Raw genomic sequence first — 18,392 nt, 5'->3', positions numbered from 1 at the left:
CCCCACCTTCCCCAAAACGTCTCTCCTCTGAACCAGTCGGCGGGTCAGTCGCAGGGCTTTGCAAATGAGGTTGGTGCAAAGGCCTGAAAAACGCTCCTGCCTGCAGGGCGAAGCGTGGCAGGGACTGTTTAGATTCGTGTCTCTGGGGTTGGGGTGCAAGGGCCCCGGGATCCGAGAAATTTGTGGGGTGTTCGGCGAGGACCGTTCACCCAACTGTTAGGGCGCTGGGCGCTGTGCCCCGCGGCTCCTGTTGCTGTGGCTTGGACAGGCCACCTGACTTCCTAAAGATTCGGTGCCCTCACTGGTGAAATGGAGCTTGTGACCGTGCCTGCCCTGCGGGGTTATTCATAAAGTGAGCAGAGCGTTAAATGAGACAGCTCGTGTAAAATGCGCAGTCCTCTGCAAACCTTCAAACTAAACAAAGGATACAGAGGGCCCTGGGTGCGGTTTCCCACCGAAGTCCTGTCTCCTGTCACACCACCGTCCCCTGTGTCCTCCTTGTTTTAAAAATTGTGAACTGAGCAAAAATTCTGGAGTGAAAGTTCAGAGAATAATCATTCAGTGAAGAACTAGGAATTCATTGACTCCTCATTAGCCCGAAGAAGTTTGAAAATCCACTGGGGTGAGGATGGAGACAGGAGCTTAGTTTTCATCTCATTTTTGATGTGGCTTTCTGATTCGCCACGGAAGTTCGCCCTGCAAAGGGCAAAATGCCAGAAATAAATGGAGAGAAAGAAACGTTAAGATTCAGGAAAGAAATGATTAACCTGGGAAAACTTCAACAACTGCAAAACCCCTTAGTCACTGAGAGACCGTGGACTTTTTACAAGGCCTTTTTGAGATATAATACTTTACAGAGGCTGGGGTAGGGAAGATACCATCTCCACGCAGGTGTACTTCTAAAAGTGCTACAGACTTGTGTTCGCAGTATTTTCACGTTACAAAGATCAATGACAACCACATCTTACACAGAGTGACGACTAAGACTGGCCTAGCATGTTTGTTTAAAGCAGTTCGCAGACATTGCCAATTTCACCTTTGCATCCCTCATTCGGCATCCATGTTTTTCTGGACAATTTTATGGCTGATAAAAGTCATTATCACATCTAACAAAATTACCAATCGTTTCTTGGTGTCATCTAATACCCGATTCACATTCTGGTTACTCATAATCAATATCCAAGAGTGCCCCTTCCGGTGGCTCTTTTAGGCACCATTTTAGCTCGTGGTATACTCATTCTAACTCTGAGGGGTAGCCAGAAATGTCTTCATTTTTAGTTTATTTCCTGGCTTCTAAGATAACGCCTATCCACTGTAGGAAACCTGGGGGACCAGTCCCTACAAGGCGGTACGGGAGTCGCCGTCCTGCCCTCCCCGCCCCCGCCTCTGAGTCGTTTCGGCGTGTCCCGTCCTCCCCCTAAGTCGGGTATCCTTGCACACGCCGGGAAGGAGGCGGCGGCGCCCAGGCTACGTGCTCTGCCGAGCGGCCCAGCCACTCCGGGAGGGGACACAGGCCCCGGGAGGCTCCCAAGCCACGGGATCCGCCGCGACTTCCCCCTTTTCCCTTTCCGCGCGCGCTTGGATAACCTACACCGAGATTGGTCCGCAAGAAGGAAGGCTCCGCCCCCAACTCCTCAGGGGATCGCTTCATTGAAAATTTGGGGGGCTCCGCCCCACTTCCGCAGCCCGCGCTCCGGAGGCCACGCCCCCAGCAGGGGCAGGTTTGCTTGTCCCGTGCCCACGATTAACGCGGCTTCCAGGGGTCTGCGATTATAGGTAGAGAAACTGAGGCCTGAGGAGCACTCTCCACGTCCCACACACCGTCCTGAGGATTGCCGTAATAATAATGGCAACAGCAACCCACGGCCACTGGGAGCCTGGATCAGGCGATGTACACCTTTAATCCAGACAACAGTGTCACATTGGTATTTTTAGTCCTGTTTTATGGGTAAGGGAAGGAAGGCCTGAGAGGCAAGGACGCAGATCCTTAAACTGCAAGCACACAGCTCCTTAAACCGCACAGCCAGGACGTTTCTCCCCTAACTTTATTATGAATGTTTTCAACATACAGAAAAGTTGAAAGAATTCTACAGTGTTCACCCAGCACCTAGGATTCAACAACTGATTCCATTTTCCGTATTTACTTTATCCCCCTCTATGGGTGTATGAGGCTTATTTTTTTCTGGATCATTTGTGAGTTGCAGATATCATGACCTTTCACCCGTAAATGTTTCAGCACGTAGCTTCTAAAACTAAGGACGTTCTCTAACATCACCACAATACCGTATTTACACATAAGACACTAACAGTAATTCTCAACTATCACCTGAGGTCCATATTCAAAGTTTCCTAGTTGTTTCAAAAATGTCTTTTATAGTTTTTTGGTGCAGGATCCGATTTAGTGTATGCACTGCATTTGGGTATTATGTCTTTTTAGTCTCTTAATTAGAATAGCTCCTCCACTTTTTTTTCCGGTGACTTTGACTTTTCAAAGTACAGGCCCGTTTTCTTGTAGAATGTCTCACTTCTACATTTTACTGATTGTTTTTTCATAGTGTCATTTAACTTGTTTTTCTAACCCCTGTATTGACTACAAACTGGAAGATAGGTCTAAAGGCTTTATCAGATTTATGTTAAAAGTGATTGGCAAGAAGACTTCATAGGTGATCATATACCTAGATTTGAAGCCAGGTCTAATTCCAAATCCTGGGTATTTTCTACCACACAACTCTATACCACTATAAAGATAATATTTTTGCCAACTTATAGATTATTCTCTTGGGCTATTTTAAGCAGTTTGTTTTGAGGATAGGGGAAATCTTGGCTTCTGTGGTAACCAGCCTCCATGGCCCCCAGTGATCTAGTACTCACACCCTGGTATAGTGCCCTCTCACACTGAGTCGGGGCTGGTCTGTGTGAACGATGTGGAACTGACAGTGTGTAAGGTTTGTGACTTCAGAGGCTAAGTCATAAAAGATATTGCAACTGCCTTCTTGACCTCTTGAAAGATCCCCCTGAGGGAAGCTAGCCACCATGTCATGAGGACACACAAGCAGTTTGTGGAGAGGCACACGTGGTAAAGCACTGAGGCCTGCTGCTAACAGCAACCCCAGCCAGAGAATCACGTGAGTGAGCCACTCTGGAAGCCAATCTTCCAGCCCCAGTCAAGGTGTCAGATGACAGAAGCCCAGGCTGACGTCTGACTACAACCTCATGAGAAACCCAATCCAGAACCTCTTCGCCAAGGCTCTCCACAATTCCAGACCCTCAGAAACTCTGAAAGATAGTAAATGTTTATTGTTTCCTTTATTATAATAAAATAAATGTAAGCTAAAATTTATCGTTTTCACAATTTTTAAGTGTGCAATTCCCTGGCATGAAGTACATTCACATTGTTGTGTGACCATCTCCACCCTCCACCTCCAGAACTCTTTCATTTTCCCAAAATGAAGTTCTGTACCCATTACTCCCTCCCACCAGCCTCTCATAACCACCATTCTACTTTCTCTCTTTATCCACTTAACTATTCTAGGTACCTCATATAAGTGGAATCCTACAATATTTGTCCTTTTGTGTCTGGATTATTTCATTTAGCATATTGTTTTCAAGGTTCATCCATGTTGTGGCATGTGAAGAAATTTCATTCCTTTTCTTTTTTCTTTTCTTTTTTTTTTTTTTTGGTGACAGGCTAGTACAAGGATCTAAACCCTTGACCTTGGTGTTATCAACACTGTTAACTGAGCTAACCAGCCAGCCCTGGAATTAGGTTTGAATTCTTGTGCCACTTCTTATTTATTAGATGAGCTCCGACAAGTCACTTAGTGTTTCTGAGCTTGTGGTTTTATTGATAACAGACATGACGATTTCTATGTCATGGGGTTTTCTAAGGTTAAACAGAGTGGAATATTGAAAGTTCTTGCCATCTGGAAGTTCAATCCTTTTCCTTCTCTGACTGGCCTGGCTTGAAACAAAACGTCAGCTCTCCCAAGCTGTTTTTCTGTTTCCTACTTCAGTTAATTTCCAGGTCCCCGTTTCACCACAGTCTTTCATATTCATTATTCCAGCTCATTCCATTCTTTTTTTTTTTTTTTTTTTGTCTCCTTCCCATCACAGTGTTCTCCAGTCAGGGGAACAAAGCAGAGCAGCACCTGCCGCCCAAACCAGAGGCTCTGCTACAGCTCCCGGCCTTCATGAGCTGGGGGCAAAGCTTCCCCCCAAGAAAATGAATGGATGATTCATTAGGAAGAGGGGGCCAGGTCCAAATGTCTCAACTCAGCAAAGTTCCCCATCCTTCCTGGCCTGATTCCTACTCACGTTAAAGCTTTAATTCCCCAGACAGTTATGACTGAGGCACTTCTGAAGACTGCTTTATATTTTTATTTTTTATTTTTTATTTTTTATTTTTTTAAAAGATTGACTGGTAAGGGGATCTTAACCCTTGGCTTGGTGTTGTCAGCACCACACTCAGCCAGTGAGCTAACCTGCCATCCCTATATAGGATCCGAACCCATGGCCTTGGTATTATCAGCACCACACTCTCCCGAGTGAGCCATGGGCCGGCCCTTGAAGACTGCTTTAATGAGACTTGATGTCTAGTAGCACCTGCTGAAGTGGTGTCTCCTCCCTACATGCTGGCTGCAGGGCTTCCTCCATGCCTGGTGCCACTCATGTGCTGCCGGGCTGCCTCATTAGTATCCCATGGTATTGTCCATTTTGCCCAAGTAGTCCTCCTGAGCCAGAGCAATCAGATCAGGCTGGGCATGGGGAGGGAGGAGATGGCACCAGGTGAGCACAGATTGGTTGAATTAAGTGAATGAGGAAGGAGAGGCATCACAGCATAATAAAAAGAGCCTGGACTCTGGATTCCAACTGCACCCAGGAAGCATCTCCAGAGAACTTGCATAAACCATCCTTGCCAACTTGGGTTAAGCATGGCTGTCTTAGTTTGTGTTGCTGTAACAAAACACCATAGACTGGGTGACTTATACACAACAGAAATTTATCTCTCATAGTTCTGCAGGCTGGAAGTGTGAGGTCAGGGTACCAGCATGGTCAGGTTCTGGTGAGGACCCTCTTCCTATTGCAGGCTGCTGACTCCTCATTGTAGTCTCAAGTGGCAAAGGAGGGCTAGCTCTATGGACTCTTCTTCTTTTTTTAAGTTTTCTTTTCTTTTCTTTTCTTTTTTAAAGATGATCGGTAAGGGGATCTTAATCCTGGACTTGGTGCTGTCAGCACCACGCTGTCCCAAGTGAGCCACGGGCCGGCCCTTAAGTTTTCAAAGTAGGTAGTGTCTGGACTCTTCTTTTAAAGGTACTAAACCTATTCGTGAAGACTCCACCCTCGTGACTGAATTCTTTTCCAAAGGCCCCACCTCCATATACCATCACATTGGGACTAGGGTTTCAACAGATGGATCTTGTGGGGACACAAACATTCAGTCCATTGTAACAGCCTGTCAACCGAAGTAAATTAACCACTTGGTTGAAACACAAAACAAGAAGGTTTATCTGAGAACTCAATCCCGCAGCAGGAAAGATGACATGTACCCCTCAGAACTAAAAAAGAGGGTCAGAGTATTTAAGGGCAGGGGAACCCGGGGCAGTTACAAAAGTTGTGATTGGTGTTAACACGTGTCTCACAGCTTCATCCATAAGGGAAGTGGGCTTTAGTCAGGGACCTTCTGGTTTGACCGGAAGTAGCCCAACGTAGCTCGAGGCAGTTTTCTCAGCCGTAGCTTTTCCATGAGGTGGTGACACTTGTGGTGGTGCCAAGTGCAAAGTTCCAGAATGTGCTCAATCAGGACGTGCCTGGAACTCAGGCTGAGATGGCCTCCCGCTCCATTTTAGGTGCCTCGGCCAGATGACATCATTTTCCCTTGTCAGGTCCTGGCCCAAAAGAGCGTCGAGATGTCTAGAGCTCGGTTCAGATGCCTAGGCATGCTCCTGTTTAACGAGCAGAAGGACTTCTTTGAAATCCGCCTTTTCATTGTTCTAAGGGTACTAGCATTTGTCGAAAAGAGTGTCTCTTCAGGGCCGGCCCGTGGCTCACTCAGGAGAGGGTGGTGCTGATAACATCAAGGCCGCAGGTTCGGATCCTATATAGGGATGGCCGGTTTGCTCATTGGCTGAGCATGGTGCTGACAACACCAAGCCAAGGGTTAAGATCCCCTTACCGGTCATCTTTTTAAAAAATTTTTTTTAAAAGAAAAGAGTGTCTCTTATTGGATTAAATGTTAGCACCCTAAGACTTTGTCTTAACATTGACAGCAAATTAAATTCTTAATTATGACTGTACTCAGACAGGGAGACAAGCCATCAGCACAGCAGTGTAACCGCCCCAAGTCTGGGGAGCAGCTCACTGCTTTGCTCCAGCCCACTTAAACTGTGCAATTAGTTTCTGTGTTAAAACTTTATGCTGTAGTTAGTTTACGTGTAGCTTGCCCAGAGTTGGGCAGGAAATGGCTAGGCAGGAAGCCCAGCGGACAACCAGGTGGAGCTGTTTGATGTTTGATGCGGGTGTGGCTATATTCCTGTTTCTCCCAGAGAGGGAGTATAACTTGTAAGCTTGGATCCCCAGCAAGAAATTGCTTTCTCTCCAGAGGAATTTAAGACAGTTCTTGCCTCGCAGCCAAAAGCCATAAATCCCCAACGTTCAGATTGGAGAGCTCCAGCCATTTTCAGGGTTCCGTGAGAACCAGGCAGCCAGTGCAGGGCAGAGCATTTGGGATCCGTGGTTTTCTTTGTGCTCTGATAACCCCTAAACTAGTATTGAAAATTGGTGTGACCCTTTGCACATGTTTAAATTGACATTGAAACTTTTTCATCATAAGTTTAAGTAGTTGCAGAGGATGTAATTTCTACCGTATTGCAAATATTAGCACTTTAAAAGCATAGCTGTGAGCTGGCCAGTTAGCTCAGTTGGTTAGAGCGTGGTGCTGGTAACACCAAGGGCTAGGCTTCCATCCCTGTATCAGCCAGACGCCAAAAAAAATTTTTTTAATTAAAAAAAAATTAAAAGCATAACTGTGAAGCACTCGGAATCTAAAATCTATGGACTACACTATGTATGCTTATTTTAAATTCTTGGTCTCTCCTTTCTAATCTCCAGTTTTTGATAGTATTTGTAATCCGTTTTGTATTTTTCTTTTCAAGTAGTTTTACTTCAGCCTATGATCTCATATTCCCCTGGGAGGTTGGGCATCAGCTCCTCAGGGAGGGCCAATCCTGGAGAGTTCAAGGAGAGAGGAGGCCCACCACCTACTATGAGTCACACCTATCTACTCTTTGGGGTTGTTTGTTTGTTTTAAAAAATGACTGGTAAGGGGATCTTAACCCTTGACTTGGTGCTGTCAGCACCATGCCCTCCCAAGTGAGCTAACCAGCCATCCCTACATAGGGATCCAAACCCGTGGCCTTGGTGTTGTCAGCACCACACTCTCCCAGGTGAGCCACGGACCAGCCATCCCTGTATAGGGATCCAAACCCGTGGCCTTGGTGTTATCAGCACCACACTCTCCCAAGTGAGCTAACCAGCCATCCCTATATGGGATCAGAACCTGTGGCCTTCATGTTGTCAGCACCACTCTCTCCCAAGTGAGCCACGCGCTGGCCCTCTACCTGCTCTTTGGATGAGGATTCACCTTCCCGTTAGGGGAGAAGAAGCCCCAGCCAGAGGTGAGGCCCTCCCTGGAAGGTCATCTAATGGCTGGGATGGGGAGTGAATGCCCAAGGCTTAGCGATTCCTACGTGGTGTTTTCTCCTTTCTTCTCTATTTTAAAAATTTATTTATTTTTTTAGTTAGAAATCTCAATTGGCAGGGCCAGCCCGTGGCTCACTTGGGAGAGCGTGGAGCTGACAACACCAAGTCAAGGGTTAAGGTCCCCTTACCGGTCATCTTTAAAAATAAATAAATAAATAAAGAGAAAGAAATCTCAGTTGGCTTTTCTGCGATTCTAAAATCAGGCAAGGGCCGACCCCGTGGCGCACTCGGGAGAGTGCGGCGCTCCAGCAGTGCTCCCGCCGTGGGTTCGGATCCTATATAATGATGGCCAGTGCGCTCACTGGCTGAGCATGGTGCGGCCAGTCACAAAAAGACAAAAAAATAAAAATAAAAAATTAAAATCAGGCAACATGTTATTCCATAAAATAAAATAAGCATTCCCCCCTCTTTCTCTTTAAACCTTCCTCTTTTTTTTTGGCAGCTGGCTGGTGCAGGGATCCAAACCTTTGACCTTCGTGCTATCAGCACCATGCTCTCCCAAGTGAGCTAACTGACCAGCCCAAACTTTTGGTCTACTATCTTTAAATATTTTTATTGTTGGGGCCAGCCCGTGGCTCACTCGGGAGAGTGCGGTGCTGATAACACCAAGGCCCCGGGTTCGGATCCCATATACGGATGGCCGGTTCGCTCACTGGGTGAGCGTGGTGCTGACCACACCAAGTCAAGGGTTAAGATCCCCTTACCGGTCATCTTTTAAAAAATATATATATATATATATATATATTTTTTTTTTATTGTTTTTCTTTTCTTTATGGTTCTTCTACTTATAAAATTATACATTTTTATCATAAAAAATGTAAACAATATAAAAATGTGTAAAGAAAAGAGTAAATGTTTCCCATAATATCAAGTCTTAAATATACTCTGTTCAGACCTTTTCTTTTTATATACAAATTCTTTCAGAGTTTATTATACTTCTGCTTTTAGAGTAAACATATTATACTATACGAGCATATTATGTATACTTCTTTGTAGCTTGCTTTTCTCACTTAATGATATGCCTTGGAGGAAGCCTCGTTCCTGAGATCAGGCCTGGCCCAGAAAAACCCCAGGTAAAATTCAAGGACCTGAATTTTAACTCAAACTGAGTTGTGGGAGCCTCACCTTGTGGACGCGCTGCTCCCTTACTTCACTTTTTCTCCCTGTTTGCTGCCAATTCATGACATTTTTTCTGCACTGGAAGCAAGTGCCCAGGTCAATAGTCAGAATTTGGCTTCCTTTCCTAGCCATGTGCTTACTCACTGGCGAGTGACAGCATGCTCAGGGATCGCAACTTCCTGCTCCGGAGTTAGTCCTATAAAAGGGGTTGGGGTGGGGTGTGGAGAGACTACACAGAAAATGGAACTCTGAGGTTTGGATTTACCTGGATTTGTGAGCACCCTTGACTTGGACAACAATTAGATGCTCAATAAACACTTAGGATTTAATACACAATTTGCACAACAGGAATCCTTCAAAATATCAAATGCTGTCCCACTAGCCTAGAGAATTTCAATGACCTGGTCAAGTCAATTCCACTAATAGACATTAAAAACCTAGTAATAATAATGTGCCTACACCATCCCTCCATGTTAGCACAAGAGGTGTTGCATACAGCTAAGAGTGTGACAGGTTCTAGGTCCATGTGACAGGTTCTAGAGCCAGGTGACCTGGGTGTGAATCCCAAGTTGCTAACAAATGTCAATTTCCCCTGTTGTAAAATGGGGAAAATAGAACCTCTTTCATAGAATTGTTGTGAGGAGTAAATGAGTTAACATATGCAAAGCACTTATGAGAGTGCTAAGAACATCAGAAGCACTAGATAAATATTAGTTGCCATTATTACAATTTATCTAACCAATCCTCTGTAACAAACATTTAGGTCATTCCAATTTTTCACTATTATAAACAATGCTGCAGTGTACATCTTTGTATATATTTCTCAGAAGTAGAATGACTGTGTCAAATAGTGCTAAACATTTAAAATTCGGATAGATGCTGTCAAGTGGACTATTAGAATATTGGCCAACTGGCACTCTTGTTGACAGTGGATGGGTGTATCCCTTCCTCTATATCCTGGCCATCAATCTTTTGGCTTCGTTTGTTTTGGGGGGCTGGCTGGTATGGGGACCCAAACCCTTCACCTTGGTGTTGTAACACTGTGCTCTAACCTACCCTGAGCTAACCAGCCAGCCGTTATGGATGGAAATTAATATTTCTTTGTTGTCTCAATCTGAATTTATTTGATTATTAGTGAGATTGAATATGGACATTTATGAAATGTTCATTTGTATTTCTTCTCTAAATCTCCTGATATACATCCATTTATTAATTGGGTTATTCATCATGTTCTTATTGATTTATAGGAGCTCTATAGAGTTTATATGTTTTGGATGGTACCTCTTTTCTTCTATATATGTTGCAGTTATATTTGCTTGGTATTTCATTTAGGTCTTTTTTTTTCTTTTTCTTTTTTTAAATTATAACCTTTATTTTGAAACAGACGCACAAGAAGTTGCAAAAATAGAGTTCCTGTGTACCCTCCACTCCAATAACCTCAATATCTTATGTAACCAGAGTCCATTGTCAAAATCAGGAAACTGATGATGGTACAATACTATTAGCTACATTACAAACCTTATTTGGATTTCACTGGTTTCTACATGCCCACGTGTGTGTGTGTGTGTGTGTGTGTGTGTGCATATGGTTCTTTCAAATTTTATCACATGTAAATTTGACTAATCATCGCCAAATCAGGATACAAAACTGTTCCACTGTTACAAAAAAAAATCCCTGTGTTACTCCTTAAGGGTCTCATACACACCCCAACCCTAACTCTTGGCAACCACTGATCTGGTCTCCATCACCATATTTTTTTCACTTAGAGACCATTATATAAATGAGAACATATAGTGTGTAACCCTTTGAGACTGGCTTTTTTTTTTCTACTCAGCATAATGCCCTTGAGATTCATCCAAGCTGTTTAGTGTATCAGTAGCTTGTTTGTTCCTTTTTTATTGCTGCCCAGTATGTATTTCATTGAATGGCTGTGCCACAGTTTGTGTATTCATTCACATGGTGCAGGACATCTGTTTATTTTGCTTTCTAACTAATTTCTTTTCTTTTTTTTTTTTTTTTTTTAAAGATGACTGGTAAGGGGATCTTAACCCTTGACTTGGTGTTCGCAGCACCATGCTTACCTAATGAGCCAACCAGCTACCCCTATATAGGATCCAAACCCGTGGTCTTGGTGTTACCAGCACCACACTCTCCCAAGTGAGCCACGGGCCAGCCCTAACTAATTAATTTCTTCTCTTACCCCTGCTCCCCTCCTCCCCACAACTTTGGTTGCATTTTCTTTCTCCTTCTACTAATTTATTTATTTATTTTGCTTTTTTTTGTTTTGGTGGCTGGCCAGTATGGGGATCTGAACTCTTGACCTTGGTGTTATAAGGCTGTGCTCTAACCACCTGAGCTAACCGACCAGCCTCTACTAGTCTCTTGAATCAAATAATAACAATTACTATTATTATTAATTATTATTTTGGTGGCTGGCTGGTAAGGGGATCCGAACCCTTGATATTGGTGTTGTCTGCACCATGCTCTCTCAAATGAGCTAAACAGCCAATCCACCTTTTTCTTTGAAAGTTTTATTTTGGAATAATTTTATATTTACAGAAAACTTGCAGAGACATTACAGAAAGTTCCAAAATACTCTTCATTTAGCTTCCCCTAATGTTGATATCTTACATCTGGTAAAACTAAAAAATTAAAGTTGGTACCATGCTGTTAACTATAGACTTTATTCAGATTCCAGCAGATTTCTCACTGATGTCCTTTCTTTGTTTCAGCATGCAATCTAGGATCACACATTGCACTTAGAATTCTTTAAAAAATAAAAACATTTAGGGCCGGCCTGTGGCTCACTCGGGAGAGTGTGGTGCTGATAACACCAAAGCTACGGGTTCGGATCTCATACAGGGATGGCCGGTTTGTTCACTGGGTGAGCGTGGTGCTGACAACACCAAGTCAAGGGTTAAGATCCCCTTACCAGTCATCTTTTAAAAAAAAAAAAATTTTTTTTAAATAAATAAATAAATAAATAAAAACATTTAGGGCTGGCTGTTCTGCTCAGTTGATTGGACCATGGTTTTACAAACCAAGGTCAAGGGTTCAGATCCCCCTACTGGCCAGCCGCCATAAAAAATTTAAAAAATGAAAATATAGGGCTGGCCCATGGCTCACTTGGGAGAGTGTGGTGCTGATAACACCAAGGCCATGGGTTCGGATCCCTATGTAGGGATTGCTGGTTAGCTCACTTGGGAGAGTGTGGTGCTGACAACACCAAGTCAAGGGTTAAGATCCCCTTACCAGTCATCTTTTAAAAATAAATAAATAAATAAGTAAATAAAAATATTAATGTTATTACATTTTCTTTTTTTTTTATAAGATGACCGGTAAGGGGATCTTAACCCTTGACTTGGTCATGTCAGCACCACGCTCTCCCAAGTGAGCCACGGGCTGGCCCTGATGTTATTTCATTTTCTTTTGAGTACAGCTTTAGCCAAATTTCACAGGGTTTTATAGATAGTGATCTCATTTTTGCATTTTTTCTAAATAGTCTGAAATTTTGGTCTTGATTTCCTTTAGTACCTTGATCTGGATTATTTATTTATTTATAGACAGTTGGCCTATACAGGGATCCAAACCCTTGACCTTGGTGTTATCAGCACCATGCTCTAAGTGAGTGAGCTAATGAGCCAGCCGTTTAACTTTATATAGAGTGTTAAAATTTTTCATCTCCATGTGGCTTGATTTTCTTTGTGGATATCTTTTCATTTCTATTCTCTATTTTGTTTTTGTTGCATTTTAGTTAAAAAACATAGCATACACATTTTCTTTCTTTCCTGATTTTTTAGAAATTAAAAAAAAATACAGAGAATAATACAACTAACACCACTGTATCCACCTCTCAGATATTATGATTGTTAACATTTTTAAAGGTGTGCTTCATCCTTGAAATTTAAATAAAGAAAAGAAAAAAACATACGGGAGCGGAGCGTTGAAGTTCCCTTTGTGTCTTAACCACATTCCCTTTGTGTCTTAACCACATCCCCTGTCTCCTTACCCCCACCCCGCCTTTCCTGAAGGCAACAACACTACCATGAATTTGTGTGTAATATTCCGGTCTTTATTTTTTATAATTTTACTTCCATATATGTATCCTTGAACAATATATAGTATTGTTTTGTAAATATTTTGTGTACACCTGAAAAGTTGTTTAATGTTTTACAGATGTTAATTAGGTTAAGTTTATTGGGTAAAGTATGCATTCTCTATCAGTTATTGAGAAAGGTAGGTTAAAAATCTCCTACTATGATTATAAATTTGTCTGTTTTCCTTTTTGGTTGTGTCAATTTTTGCTTCATAAATTTTGAGGTTTGTATAAGGTGTACAAATTTAGAACTAATGTACCTTCCTGAAGGATCAATTCATTTATAATTTTGAAATGCCCCTTTTTATCTATAACAATACTTCCTGTCTACTTTGTTTGATACTGTATCTACCAATCAGATTTCATAATTATTAACATTTTAAAATATATTCTTGTCTTCAAAATAATGATAAAGAGTAGTGCTGCATAATATATCTTTTTCTGAACTTTTCTTTAGTCTTTTTGTGATCTTATACTTAAAATTATTTAAATATAATTGTGCAATCTTTTGCTTTTAATTGGAAATCTAGTTTCTGAATGTTTAATATAATTAATAATGTATTACCAATATGTTTGTGTTCAAATTCATCTTATTTTTTGCTTTATATTTCTCCCATCTGCTATGTTTTCTTATCTTCTTTTACATTAAGTATTTTTTTTATTATTCTGTTTTCTTTTTCTCTGTTAGTTTGTTAGTTATACATTCTTTTTTTATTCTTTTAGTAGTTATCCTAGACATTACAACCCACACCCTTGTCTTGTTATATAAATTGATATTTTTATCATTTTCTAAACAATACCAAGACCTTAGAACACAATAACTCCATTTTATGTTACTGTAATTTTTTTTTTTTTTAAGGATGACCAGTGAGGGAATCTTAGCCCTTGACTTGGTGTTGTCAACACCACGCTCTCCCAAGTGAGTCACGGGCAGGCCCTATGTTATTGTAATGTATTTTAATTTTGGAAATATTTTTAACTACCCAAGACATATTAATAGTGGTTGCTATTATTGTTGTTATTATTACTGTCATATTCAGTCAATATCCATTTAGATTTAATCTTACTTATCCTTCCAACTGATCTTCAATACTTCCTGCATATAACTAAGACCATTTTCCTTCTATCTGAAGAACGCTCTTCAGTGCATGTCTACTGGTGACTAATTCTCAATGTGTTTGTTCTATTCCACCTTCATTTTTAGAAGAACTGACATTTTTATGATTTTAGCCCTTCTGGAGGGTGTGAAATGTTATCTTATTATAGTTTAATTTCATTTACCCAAAGACTAAGGAAGTTAAAGACTTTTTCATGTTTATTAGCTATTTGTTCCTTCATTTGGGAAATGCCATTCAAGTCTTGCTTAATTTGGGGGGGGTCATCTTTTTCTTACCGATTCTTAGGAATGCTTTGTGTGTTCTGGATACAAGCCCTTTGTTGATTATACACATTGCACATATCTTCTCCTGGTTCATGGACTGCTTTTTTACTCTTTTAATTATGTCTTTTGATGAGTGAGTACTTGATTTCAATGTAGTCCAATTTCTCAATCTTTTTCTTTATGATTGCTATCTTGTGTGTCACACTTGAGGAATTTTGCCTACCCTGGGTATTATCTTATCTTATATTTTACAAGCTTGTTGTTTACCATTTACATTTAGATCTACAATCCACCTGGGATTGATTTTTACATATGTTGTGAGGAAGAATTCAAGATTCATTCTTTTTCTTTTTTTTTTTTTTTTTAAAAGATGACCGGTAAGGGGATCTTAACCCTTGACTTGGTGTTGTCAGCACCACGCTCAGCCAGTGAGCGAACCGGCCATCCGTATATGGGATCCGAACCCGGGGCCTTGGTGTTATCAGCACCGCACTCTACCGAGTGAGCCACGGGCCGGCCCAAGATTCATTATTTTTCTTATGGCCCAGAATCATTAATTAAAAGGTTAGTCCTGGGCTGGCCGGTTAGCTCATTTGGTTAGAACACTGCCTTATAACACCAAGGTCAAGGGTTTGGGTCCCTGTACTGGCCAGCCACCAAAACAAACAAACAAAAGGTAGTCCTTTCCTTTGTGCTCTACAGTGCCACTTTTGCCATGAAACAATTGTCCACATATCTGTGGATCTGTTTATGGATTTTTTTATCCTATTCTGGTCTATTTGTCTATTCTTGCACCGACACCACCCTGCCTTAATTACAGAGGCTTTATAATAAATCTTTTTTGTTTGTTTTTGGCGGCTGGTTGATATGGGGTTCCAAACCTTTGACCTTGGTGCTACAGGGCTGTCCTCTAACCAATAGAGCTAACCAGCCAGGCTACTTTATAATAAATCTTGATGTCTTCTTCCTCAATATTTTCTTGGCTATTTTTGGCACTTTGTATTTCCTTCTAATGGGATTTTGATTCAGATTACACTGAAGCTTTAGATCATTTTTAGGGGAACTGACATCTTTATGATATTGAGTCTTCCAGTCCTTGGCCATAGCAAATCCCTCAATTTACTTATGTTGTTTTTAAGTCTTTAATTTTTTCAGTAATTTTTTTTGTAGTTTTCTATGTAGAGGCCTTGCACATTTAAAAAAAAAATTTTCCCTAGGTATTTATTATTTCTGATACTATGGTAGATGGTATCATTTAATTTTTTTTTTTTTTTTTTGGTTGCTAGCCAGTGCGGGGATCCAAATTTTTTTAATTTCCTAATTCTATGTGCTGGTATATACAAATTAATTGATTTTGTGTTATTGTATGCAGCAACTTCACAAAATTTCTCATTCACTTAGTTTATCTATGGAATCCTTTATATTTTCTTCATTCACAATCATGGTGCCTATGAACAATGACAGTTTTACTTCTTCCTACCCAACCTTTTTTTTTTTGTTTTTTTAATGGAATAGAAAGTCAGTTTTTATTCAGGAATACTAGTAACCAGAGGAGAGATGTTAGGCAAACCCATCTCTCCAGTAAACCTGAAGGAGAGTGGCCAGACTAAAGCCATCTCAAAGACTCAGATTTACTGAGGGGTTTCTAAAGAGGGAGTTGAGGGAATGGAATGTGGGAAGTGAAAAGCTGGAGGGAGGCGGACGTGAGCTCTAGGGGCACTGCAAGGAGCCAGGTGCAAGGTCTTGCCAAGGCTCTGTCTGGCTTCTGTTCCCATCCTTGATGTTATCTTAAGGTCCTGCTGGATTTTGATGTGCCTCAGGGTGGAATCAACATAGCTTTACTGATGTCTTCTTTGGTTTCTCAGGATCTGGGTGGTACATGTCTCACAGCATATTTGCAACTCCAGGCAGACTGGAAAACAATATTAGTCCTTTCATGTAATTGCCTCCCTACTCTTGAGTTACTCTACTTCATGTTCTGTTTGCTGCAGTAAATCATTCAGCAAAGTTTTCAGGGAAGGTTCTTAGTTGACATACTTTCTTAACCTCTACGTATTTGAGAATGTCTTCCAGTTGCCTTTGTACAGAAATGATAACTTGGCAGGGTATATAATTCTTGGCTAAAAATTATTTTCCCTTAAAACTCTGTAGATATTGTTCCATTGTCTTCAGGCATTTAGAGTCTCAAGAGAAAAATCTAAGGTCAGCCTGACTTTTGCCCCTTTGTAGATAACTTGCTTTCTCTGTCTGGATACTTGTAGAATTTTTTCTTTATCCTTGAAATGTAAGATCATCACCAGAATATAGCTAGGTGTTGCTTTCTTTTTGTCAAATTTTAAAGGTACCCTGTGCACTTTTTCCATTTGTAAAGCTAGTTTGCTCTTCAACTCCAGAAAATTTTCTTCCATTAGTTCCTTAGTTACTGTTTCAGCACCATTTGCTTTGTCCTCTGTATTCCTATTATATGTGTATTGTATATCTTGGACTGGCTCTCTAGGTCTCTCTTTTTTTCCTCTTTTCTTATTTTGATTTTTGTTTCCCTTTTTCTCAGCATTCTGTGAGACTTTCCCCTGTTTTGCATTTCCTTCAGTAATTCGATTTTATTGACAATAGGGCTTATACCTTTTTTCTACTAACTTTCTCAACTCCCTGATAATTTTCGAGCTCTCTGCCCATCCCTTCCCTATCACTGCAGACAGGCTGTTAAATTCTTTTGTTATACAATTCTTAAACCTTTCTATAGCTTCTATTTCTGGCACTATATCCACTATATCCATTTCAAAAGGAGGCATTTTCTCCATTACTTAGCTCTGTTCCTTTCTTCTGAACTGGAGTATTATGATCCTTTCGATAGCTTTTCTTAGCAACGAGGACCAAAAATGAAGATTAAGGGAGGTCTTCTACAGCATGGAAAATAAAACATCCAGGGGCCGGCCTGTGGCTCACTTGGAAGAATGTGGTGCTGACAACACCAAGTCGGGGGTTAAGATCCCCTTACTGGTCATCTTTTTTAAAAAAACAAAACAAAATAAAACATCCAATATGATTCCGGTTACCCCAATCTTTATACACATTTTTATTTTTATTCTTGGTTCTACTGTGTGGCCAGTACCCCAACTAAAATATTGAAACAAAGTGGAATAGTGAGGGCTGGACGGTTAGTTCAGTTGGTTAGAGCATAACCTTAAAACTCCAAAGTCACAGGTTCAGATCTCTGTATCAGCCAACTGCCAAAAAAATACCAAAAAAGGTGAACATTCTTACCTCTTTCACAATTTCAGTTAAAAATTTTTTAAATTTGACTGTTAAGCATGATACTTGTTATTGCTTTTCTGTAGATACCCTTTATCAAATTAAGGAAATTTCCTTCTATTTATAGTTTGCTAAGAGTTTTCGTTGAATTGATAAAATGCTTTTTTTGCACTTGTTGAGAAGATTATATGCTTCTTATCCTTTTTCTTCCTCTATCAATGTGGTTAATTACATTGTTTAATTTTTTGAATATTAAATCAATCTTGCATTCCTGAAACAAATCCAACTTTTTATAGATTGCTGCATTTGGGTTGCTAACATTTTGTTTAGGATTTTTACATCTGTATTCATGAGAGGAATTGCCCTGAACATTTTAACATACATTTTTTGTACTGTCCTTGTCAGGTTTTGATATCAAGGTTATGCAAGCCATATAAAATGAGTAAGGAAGTGTTACCTGTTTCTATCCTCTTTAGTTTATTTAGGACTGATGTTATTTCTTCCTTAACTATTTGGAAGAATACTCTGGGAAAGCCATTTGGACTTGGAGTTTTCTTCGTGAGAAGGTTTTAAATTATAGAGTCAATTTCTTTAAAAGCTGTTAGGCTATTCACTTTTATTTGGATAAGCTGGGTGCATTTCATATAAATTCTCAAATGTATTGGCATATAGTTCATAATATCCTGATATTGGTAACTTATACCTTCTTTGATCGTTTGCCAGTTATCAATTTTACTTGTTTTTTCAAACAACTAAATTTTGGTTGCTTTGCTTTAATTTTCAATT

The sequence above is a fragment of the Cynocephalus volans genome, chromosome 14 (genome assembly GCF_027409185.1).
Source record: "Cynocephalus volans isolate mCynVol1 chromosome 14, mCynVol1.pri, whole genome shotgun sequence".
NCBI classification, from domain to species: domain Eukaryota; kingdom Metazoa; phylum Chordata; class Mammalia; order Dermoptera; family Cynocephalidae; genus Cynocephalus; species Cynocephalus volans.
This window is presented reverse-complemented; position numbering follows the sequence as displayed.